Genomic DNA, 10678 nt, shown 5'->3' on the forward strand with positions numbered 1-10678 from the left:
AAATCAACTATCTCATTAGCCTAATGAAAATACGAGATAGATTTAAAATTCTCATCACATATCTTTTAAATAACATCATTATATTTGTAGCTCTATAACATGGCTATTAAGCAGAGATAGAGCATAAAGTAATTTTGAAAACATTAGACAAACATATGACTAAATAATTACATTTAATTTATGATAGATTGAATGTCAATTTTTTTGTTAATAAGCAGATAAAACAGCTCAAATAATTTGATTACATTTAAATGTACTTATTTCCCAAACATGATAAACTCTTTTGCATAGACTATTATGTTCTTGGATTTGACAGACTGGATCTGGGTTTAAGTAACTTTTAAATTATTTTATTACTTAATTGAGGCCAAGAAGCTAACTACCATAGTTAAATGCCATTCAATTATTGCACTATACAATGGAACGATATATTGCATTAGCCATACACACTACACAATCTGATGTACGGCCGCACAATATATTGTTCCATGCTGCATTTAGCAGCATGGTGTCACTCATTGCATCATCTCAATGTATAGCATTACACATTATATGATCCGTACGATATATCGTTCCGATCCGTGGGGGAATGATATATGGTAAGATGGATCACATAGTGCATACCCCTGAAAAAGCTGATTCAGAGTTGGTAATAGACCAAAAAAAAGGACGCGACTGAGCCCCTTGGCAAAACCATGTTGCACTGCAGTTGGGGCAGATTTAAAAGGTGCCGAAAGTTTTAGATTTGAGAGGGTTGTTACCACCAAACTTGAATCTACAGGGCGATTTAATTCTTATGCAGGAATTTGGCTTCTGGGCTAAGTGCGCAGGAGCTATTGAATTAATTCCTGTGACTTGTCCGAGGTCGCATTTACCGTGGGTTTCTTCTCGCTCCCTCCTGCATGCAGAAATCCGCATTAAGTAGGACTGCGGGACTGGCTGTGATTGCGGGAATACTGTAACTGCATCATGTCCAGCACTTACTGTATCATGGAGAAGCTGCTTCACGTGGCTAATAACGTGCACGTAGTCCGGGAGCTAAACTCCCCTGAATAACGCTCCCATAACCACTTGACTGATGACTTTTTTCGTCACCCCCCCCTCCCAGTCAAAATTATACCCCACATCCCCGTGACTTAGCCCCGCCCCCCCCCTCACTTTTACAGAGCATGGGGCAGGGGGGACTGATCATCAGATCACAGATATCTTGTGCTTACCTTTCACTTGCGATGTGGCCCGCTGTCCCCATACACTAGTATCGGGACAGAAATTCATCAAGCTCCAAAAATATTATATTTTCAGAGCTTGACTGCGAGAGCTTTCATCATCTTCAGATGGCATTTGTTCCTACACCCGACACTCACCTTGCTCCTTCCCTATGGGAAAGAGTCCCGGGTTGCGAAGAAGGATCCTTTCAGATCCCTCCACCCCTGACTGGCTCCTTCCAATGAACGTCGGGACAAACAGGCTCCTTTGGGTAAAGCTCTGGTGCTCTATCCCCTTTCCTTACACTGGGCTGACTTTCCTTGCAGGCTAACATTTGGGGGAGGGAAAGTGGTGCTCTCTAACTGGCTCACTGACTGCTGATGGCAGGCTGTGGTTATAAGTCTCTCTGGCTGCCTGTTGCTGTGGCTGCTGGATCTCTGTCACTGCCCAGGCTGTTCTCCCCTGCTGCTACAGTGGCTTGTGGTCTACCCCAGGTGGTGGCAGTTCTGCCAATAACTTACAGTATTCTCCCTCAGGGCATTCTCTGCCATCACCTCAGTGATCACTCTCTGGATCCCCGGTGCAACGTCTCCTGCAGCTTCCTTTGCTGTCCCACCGGATGCGTTCTCCTCAGTGCGGCTCACAAGGTGGCTCCCTTGGCAGTACCTCATTTCCAAGACCAGAGAGCTCCGGCTGAATGTTCTCAGAGTCCCCTCTCTGTCTCTTCTCTTCTTGCTTCATTGGCTCCACCCCTCAGATTGCTGGGTACCAGCCTATCGCAGGACTCCTCTCTTTGCGCTCCTCTGCGTCCTGCTGCCTCCTGTGTTTTCCCCGTTGATGTCATTAAGTAATGGGGGAATTATTAACCCCTGCAGATCCATATAAACACAGGGTCACTTCAGCCCATTAACAAAGGGGAAGTCCAGGTTACCACAGGGTTCTAGTGGGGTACCACATATCGAATGGGGTACCACAGTAGATATGTGTGCAAAATTTACTTTGAAGTACTAAATAAATGTACTAGCTAAAGCCTAGTTAGTTGATTTATAGATAATCTCAGCAGAAACTTTAGAGTACTGTATGCCCAAGAAATTGCCATGCTTCTAATGGTCTATGCCTTTATGCCATGGAGGTTGGCAAAGATATTTTTGCCAGTAAGCTGACTTTTATAACACAAAAGTACATCGACATAGATGAGGTTGTCTTAACTTTTCTGGAACCAGCTAGAAAGGTGAAAACTACTGTATTCAGGTTTTCTGAAGAATTGTGTTTTACCCCCAGTGTCAACGTTGTATTTAGGTGAACCTTGGCTGTTGCCTACGATACAAAAAGTTAAGGGGGACCTAAAACACTGAAAGAGTCACATAATGCTTTAATCCAGCATTTTTAATGCCCCCACAGCTTCCTTACATGGAGTACCAGCTGGTGCATGATGGAGAAGCAGCCATAAACGGCTGAGAACACTCTGCATCCATACCCACACACACACAAACTTAACTTCTGAATAAAATAACGACACTGACAACATGAAAAGTGTGTGAAAACTGGGACAGCTTTTTATTAATAGAGTGGCAATTTCTTATTACTCTATTCCTATTTAAAACTAATTTTAAATATAATGTATGGTGGCGGGTAAAGAACGGCCTAGCATAATAAGCTAAGTACTTGTAACAAATATAACATATATAAAATGAAATCTTAAACTACTGACAAGGAGGAAAGCTACTCACCCGGCTTCCTGTCAGATAACTCACAAGGGTAAAGGCCAAAGCCCCCACCTTTGTGGGGAAAGACATCCAGGCGATGAGGCTGAAGAGTCACCATGGGCTCCAACTTGAGATGTGACCCCAAAACCCTGGAAAAGGCTAAGGACCCACCTGGCCCGGTAGTTCCCTACCCTCTGATGTCCACGCCTATCCTCTACCAGGGTAAGAGTCACATCGCAGGATTAACACAAAAAACCCCATCCAAACACCAGCCATTCTGAATCCGCCAATTGCCAGGTCCCTCAAAAACATCAGACACTACCATACCAAAAACTTGCCTTACAACGACCTCAAACCTCTGACCACATCTTCCACAAAGATAGCCATCCCTATCTCGTTAAGGTGTACCCCATCACCTCTAAACAGGTGACGATCCTGAAATGTGATGAACGGGTGGACAATAACCACCCCTCCATGATCCAACACAGCTCTTCCTACCACCAAATTCACCCTTCTTCTGAACAACTCAATCGCACCTGGACTAACGGCTCCCCACCATGCCAGACGTGACACAATATCGGACAATAATACCCTGCAAAATGGCCACCTCTCAATCAACTCAATCAAATCCTTCCAGATGGAACAACGTAAATCCAAGCACGACCAACTGGTCAAATCATTCACGCCCAAATGGATGACAAGGAATAAGGGGAACCTGAAAGATGCCACTGATTGGCCCAAGACTGTATTCAGTGCATCCCACCGTAAGCCCCTTCGGCCTATCCACTGCACCAACCCCAATTCTGGGAACCGCTCAAAATCTACACGAAAATAAGCCAACCAGTACATATACGAATGACCTACAACCCAAATCATAGCATCATCCAAACGAGAACCTGCCAGGAAGAAACAGTACAAAGATGATTAATGGCATGCTAAAAATTAGTCGGACCTGAAGAGCTAAACCTAGCAACTAAGCAAAACCTATGTACCAAGAACCTCAATGGGCTGGGACATACACCTTAACATATTTTAGGGGAGGTGGATGCAGGGGGGATCCAAACTTGACTTGAGGCTAAGAAAAAACAAACAACCTGGCGGCAGCAGAAGCCAAAGTTAAGCAAATCTGCCAGGAGAAAGTCAAAAACTCCTAAAGACCCCCACCTAGTGTGACGGGTAGCTAATCTTCAAGGACTTCCTGTCAGGCCGAAGTCTGATGTATTGCTTGTACACACCAGAATTTCACCTGCCAAGGGAACGAATCTCGCTCACAGACCAACCCGCCGCAGTAGCAGCCAAAGTGACGCCAATTCCAAACAAGTGGGTACCATAAACGAGAGGTAATAAACCCAATTCAAGGATGCAGCATCTGAGAACCCACCGGAACTGATAAATGGTCACTGATGACCCATCACTGTGCATCAGCCAAGCGCCAGCACCTGGAGGCTGCAGATACACATAGGGTGATGCCAAAACCACGGGAAAAATGCTGTGATCCTGACTCCAACCCAGCAAGACCCACTGCCCCATACCCAATAGGTCGGTCTTTGAACGCTGCACCCTACACATAACCGAATCATCACTGAAAATTACATGCAATGCCATCAGAGGAGGAGCTGAATGCTTAGATGAAGCTACCAGCTTTCCAACCTGGAATGCCCCACGATAAGCCATGGCTAAGGTCAACTTAAAAGACAAGACTTGACTGATACTCAGCGAGCGTCGACAAAGCCAGCGAGTGGTTGGCTAATCTCGCCAATGCAGACTGATCACCTGCCACACATGAGAGGGACGCAGCTCACCAAAATTGGCACGCAGAGCCAATCACCTAAACCTGGCCTAATCACCCCAAGAGAGCGCATCAGTGACCCCGTTATCCACCACAGAAATGTGTCTCATGCTAAAAGCTATGTTGTGCTGCAAACACAGCAAGACCATCTGTGCAATCAAGCGAATCGCTGGCAGACTAGATGCTCTCTGCTTATTAATGGCCTGCACCACACCCAAGTTGTCAAGTTGTCACACCAAAAAACCACAGTGCGGTTCCCCAGGCTTCCAGCCCACAGCTCCAATGCTACTATTATGCAGTAGAGCTCAAACAGGAGCAAATTCCTTGTAAGGCCTTCTGCAACCCAGTCCTCCAGCCACAGAGCCGTACACCATTTCCCATCTAAGAAAGTGGCGACCTGCAGCGCCAGCCCGACGTGGATGGAAATCCCAATCGTCTATAAGGTAAGTATGATCTAACCTAATCTACCCCCTAACCCTAACCCACCCTTAGGGATGCCTAACCTCCCCCCCTGTGCCTAACCCTAATCCCCCCTCTAAGTGCCTAAAGCTAACGTCCCCCTTCCCTGCTATCTAAACCTAAGTCCCCCGGGGGGGTGCCTAACCCTAAGTTCCCCCCAGGGGTGCCTAACCCTAACCCTCCCTCCCCCTAGCCTAAATCTAACCTCCGGGGGGTGCCTAAACCTAATTCCCCCCCGGAACCCTAAACCATAACCCTCCTCCCCTGTGGCTGTCCGTGCTCGGCGCCCGGCATCCCTTTGATCGGGATGCAGGGTGCCAGTCTCCCGGCATAGGTTAATTAACCCTCGCCGGGATTCTGTAGTGGAGATGCCGTCGGTCGGTATAGCGACCACTGGCATTATAAACGCATGCCAGCGGAGCTGCTTAACTGAGAGGTGGGTTGGGACTGTGTCCAAATATGGAGACCTGCATTGCGGAGGTGTTGCAAAGGGGCAGTGACTACCCGAGAGTCAGCGGCTGTCATCGTCCTGGCAGGAGAGATCTGTAACCAAACAAAAGCACACAACACCCAGCATTACTGCAGTGTCACCTAGCTGACAATCTACAACAACAAACTTAGTTATTACTGCAAGGGACTTAGGACCTCATTCAGACCCGGTCGCAAGTGCTGAGCGCTCGCAACTGGGTCGATGTTAAGAATTTCTCACACTCCAGAGCTCACTACAAAAGGGGCGGCTGTTGATGGTGATCGACAGCTCGACCCAGTTTGTAGGCGGGGCGGGGGGATGTTTACACAAACAGAGGTGTTCCCAAGCAAACGCCTGCCGTTTTGTGGGTGGCCGCACTGACATCAGTAGTGAGGAAGCTCCCTGGGGCTTGCAGTTGCTGAGAACCAACCTTAGGGTCTCATCACAAGCCCCAATGGTCGCGATGGTCTTGACCATTGCAACCATCACCCTGGTCGGTCGCTAAGCTGTTGGTTGTAACCCACAGCTTGGCTAGCGACCAGGAGGCCGCACTAAAAATAAAGAAGTGGCCGCCCTCATTCAGAGAGAGCAATTGCTTCTTGCGACCGCCTCTGCATGAGGGCCTTAGTGAGTCAACACATCGTGGTACCTGATACAGATATTGTCGAGAAAGAGAACAATAGGAGCAGCCTGATTTCCTTCAAAAAGTGACTTATTTGGGGTATTCGGGAACCTGGCAATTGGCGGATTTCAGATATATCCAATTACTGATAATTATTAGGAGACTTTGGGCCTGATTCAGACCCGGACGCTAAGCCGCGGACGCACGCTATGGGCGATTGTCACCTGTCCGCGCATGCATATGCATAACAGTGCACGTACGTGAACCAGTCATTGCGATCGGGAATCGTGTGCTCTTAACACGAAGACTGACCGCTACTTTGAGTGACAGATAGTGCCGTTTGTGGGTGGTAACAGGGGGAGCTGCTTGTGAACCGGGGAGTGGTGCTGCAAACACAGGCGTGTCTGGGCATCAAAACGGAGTGTTATGGGTGTGCATAATTAGCATGGAAGCGTCATTGTACACGTCACTTGGTTGTATTTCAGCCTGCAGTGTTCGCAGTGCTTACGGTGGAGTAGGGTCTACCTAAAGCGCTGCGTGAAGCTGCGATGGCTCTCGATGGTTCTGATTAATCACACACTTCCTGGAGATGACATGTGTTAAGAAAAAAAAGTGGGTTTCTTTATGCGCTCACTCTGCTGTCGCTCTCTAAGACTTAGAGGGCGGCCTTACACCAGCAGCGAGAAAGCGCAGCTTAGCTTCCGGGTCTGAATTGAACCCTTTGTTCTAAAAAGGAAACCCCTACCTATAGGCTACTGTTTCAGGGGACCTCATGTCCCCATAGAAGCTACAGTATCTGCTCAGTAATAATGCACTGTTTATTTAAGGTTGATAGAACAGATCATAGGACAGCCTACACTATATCCCTGAGCATACCAGCTTCACTGACTGTGTGGAAAGCTAGAGTCTAGCTGAGATAGACACAATTAGTAACTATGTTGCTCTTATGAACCTTCACTGATTATCGCTACAAATGTTGTCAAATTCCTTCTATTTGACCAGCAGCCCAGGACTGGGTTAAAGTGTATAACTCTTTGTAGTGCAGCCTACTGAAGAAAAACTAGGGCACTTAATGTTGGTTTCCTTGGGAGTCAGTGAGATCAGTTATTTAGGATTCAATTCATCAAAGCAATATTTGTGCACCAATGATACAGCGCAACTGGCCAGCAACTAGTAAATTATAAGGACTTGTGTTTTCATAAAACATATGTTATAATTTTTATGTGATAGTTAGTCAAAAGTTCATTGTATTTACTTACTGTGCTGAACTAACCAACTTCGTTTGTAGACTCAAGGCCCCCATACATCAGCCATCTGAAAACCACAATTAAACATTTTTGAAGATTTATTGCCTGATCTTAGGATTTCCCAATCGAGCAATCTGCGCCCATACACTACAGATCTTTTTCAGTGATTTGCAGATCGATTGCAGCAAACACAGATCTGGCAATCTTGAAAGGCCCATCATTTTGCTAGAAACGGTCTGCAAATCTGCTGATCATGTCCATACACTAGCAATCTACAGCCCCAATCGATCTGTAAAATCCAACATGTTGGACAATCTGATTAAACAATTCCAATCACCTTTTGGTTGCAATCTGCGATCTGTGAAGCCCATACATTTCAGATTTTTATACACAGTCGATGGCAAATTGCACGATTGCTGCAATCCATCTCTGATGTATGGGGGCCTTAACAGCCCCCCGGAGACTGAGGGCCTGATTCAGAGCCGCTTGTAAGCGGCCGCTCGTTCGCTCCGAGCGATGTTCGCATATCTGCGCATGCGAATGGGTCGTAATATATATATATATATATATATGACAAGGTTGTCAATAATTTTGCCTTCTGTATATTTATTCATTTTTAAATGCCCCTCCCAAATTATTTAATATCTCGAATGCTTTTAGAAGAGGACATGACCTCATAATGCATAAGCACGCTTGCCGCCATGATTTTAAAGCTTAAGTTGTATTTAAACCTGCTTTATGTACCAAACATTGTACTGTAGGTAATGAAGTCTTGTTAGTTAAGGTCCTAACTAAGTTATGCTGAACATATACAAGTTAAATGCTTAATCAAAAGTGAGTATATATTACTGTCCTAGACTGCTGAGTTCTAACAAGAATAAAACAGTGTCACATATCACATTAATCACTACAGTCTCCTGGTGCTTCCTAGTTGCATCACATTGCAATGAAGATGCATTTTCATTAAAAAAAAGATGCCCAATGCTAGCAGAGTTGCACGGGACCTGGCAGCTCACTCGCGCCAAGCATTTTGCACTGCATGGCGTATTGAGGCTAGATGTATGAGGATACATCTGTTCCTTACATATTAGATGTTTAATCACATGTGGGTATCAATTACTGTCCTAGACTGCTGAGTACCAACAAGAGTATAGCAGTTCTTATTATAGCAGGGATACTCTCTGAGAGAGTCTTTCCCTGACTGTCCTGTAAGGAAACCTCAACAGGCTCCACTGTAAATGGGCTACCCAGATGTCAGGGCTCCAGAATTGGTGTTGATTTGCAATTTGTTCACTATAGAGATGGTTACAGTAACTCTCACCAGAACTTTTTAATTAATTCAATAACACAGTGAAACACCAAAAGATATGTGACATCTTTTTAATCTATACATGAATAATATTATTGTGCTTATATTTAATATAGAAACACTGCAGAGGCCCAGAGAGGAGCTATCAAAGAGACCAGCTCTGAATGTGGAGAAGGCACGTACCCTAGCACCTGCAATAACCACCCAAGCACAGCCTAGGAGTGTTATACAAGGCACAGTTAGAGCAGGAACCAGCCACCACACCAGCTTGCTCCCTCCAAAGCCAGCTTCCTCACATAACACTGCGTTATGTGCAAATAGGAGGAGGTCCAGTTATAACTGCATAACTAGAGAGACCAGTGGTAATCATCTACAGGGCATCTTGGCATCAGGAAAGAGATTAGCATTGGCATACCAGCCTAAAACCAAGCCCATGAGAAAGCCTGACTTGCCAATTCCAACTAGAGGCAAGGACCGTCATGTCACTAAGACACAAGCAAAAGACATCTCAGGGAAAATAAATGGTATTTTTAATGCTGTGAAACCAATAAATATTCATCAAGAAAAATCGAGGTTTTTCAAGTCAGCATTCAAGTACAATCCTCAGTTTGAGTATGCCAGTCCTGCATTACCAGATGTCTTAGCAGAGTACAACATTGCCTCAGACAGATTTCTCACACAGGTATAGTTCATACTGTAGCATTTGTTCTTATAGTAGGTTCTTTTTTTCCCTATAAAGTAGCATAAAGATGCATCACTTTAAGACACTAAGGATGTGGTGGTGGGGACTGAGTGAATGCTTATGCACACACTCATTAGGATACTAGCAGTATATACAGGGGCGTAACTAGACCTTGGGAGGCCCCATATCAAAATTTTCATGGTCCCCCCATGGTCCCTGGATCCCCCCTACTTGGTCCCCGCCCCTCCCCCGCTCTGCACCCCCCCCCCCCCGACTTACCTTCAACGTGTGTTACGCAGGGCAGGCACACCTCCTCTCCCAGTCAGTTCCATCTCTCCTCACTGACTGATGCTGGGAGAGGGCAGCTACGCTTCCTCCCAGTATCAGTCAATGAGCAGAGCCGGAGGCGGAGCCGACAGGGAGGACAGGTTTGCCAGCCTTGTGCAGCACACTGCTGGAGGACATGACCATGGCTGGCCTGGCACCATAGGTGCAAGGGAAGAGCCGGGCCCCGGAGGCAGTCTGGGCCCCATAGCAGCTGCACCCCCTGCACCTACGCTAGTTACACCAGTGAGTATATATTCTGCTAGACAGTTTATCCAACCACTGAAGAGATATAATAGGGCTCATATTTAGAGATGTGCACAGACTCAGATTCCGTTTTTAGTCAAAGGTCTGATTAACCCTATGGTTACTCAGAATGGCTGCCAGAACAGAGATGCTGAAGCCATATTATTTACGTACGGGATCGCAATCACAGTCTGCGACCCACCCAAAACCGGTCTCAACATGCTTGCATTTAGGCTGCCATTTCCCCATTATCTCCCACAAATGGTCCGTGACCATCAATCCCTCTGGGTACACTCCCCTCCTCCTTCTTCTTACTATACATGCAATCTGGATTTCCTGATACAGGAAGCAGTGTGATAGGTGATGCCTATTGGGGCGTTACCTATATTAGCCTATGGGCAACTATTTAGCACATTGTTAGAGGGATGTGAGGGCTGCACATGTGCAGTGTGCACCAGGGACCTGAACCAGGAAGCAGTGTGATAGTGAGACACTTACTGTTACTTGTGAAACATTAGTGATACTGTTCTGATCAATGAAGCTCTTACTAAACATGTCCCAATTATCATCTCTTATCCTCAGTCACTGAGGTCTTCTCTTACAGCCGTGCCAGCCATAA

General features: G+C 46.1%; 1 pseudogene; it reads left to right on the forward strand.

The window, feature by feature from the left end:
- Nucleotides 1-3028: 3028 nt before the first annotated feature.
- The window catches only part of LOC148535219 (putative tyrosine carboxypeptidase MATCAP2), a 537393-nt pseudogene continuing 529743 nt past the window's right edge, over nt 3029-10678 (forward strand).

Source organism: Taudactylus pleione, unplaced genomic scaffold (genome assembly GCF_031769625.1).
Source record: "Taudactylus pleione unplaced genomic scaffold, aTauple2 ptg000054l, whole genome shotgun sequence".
NCBI lineage: Eukaryota > Metazoa > Chordata > Amphibia > Anura > Myobatrachidae > Taudactylus > Taudactylus pleione.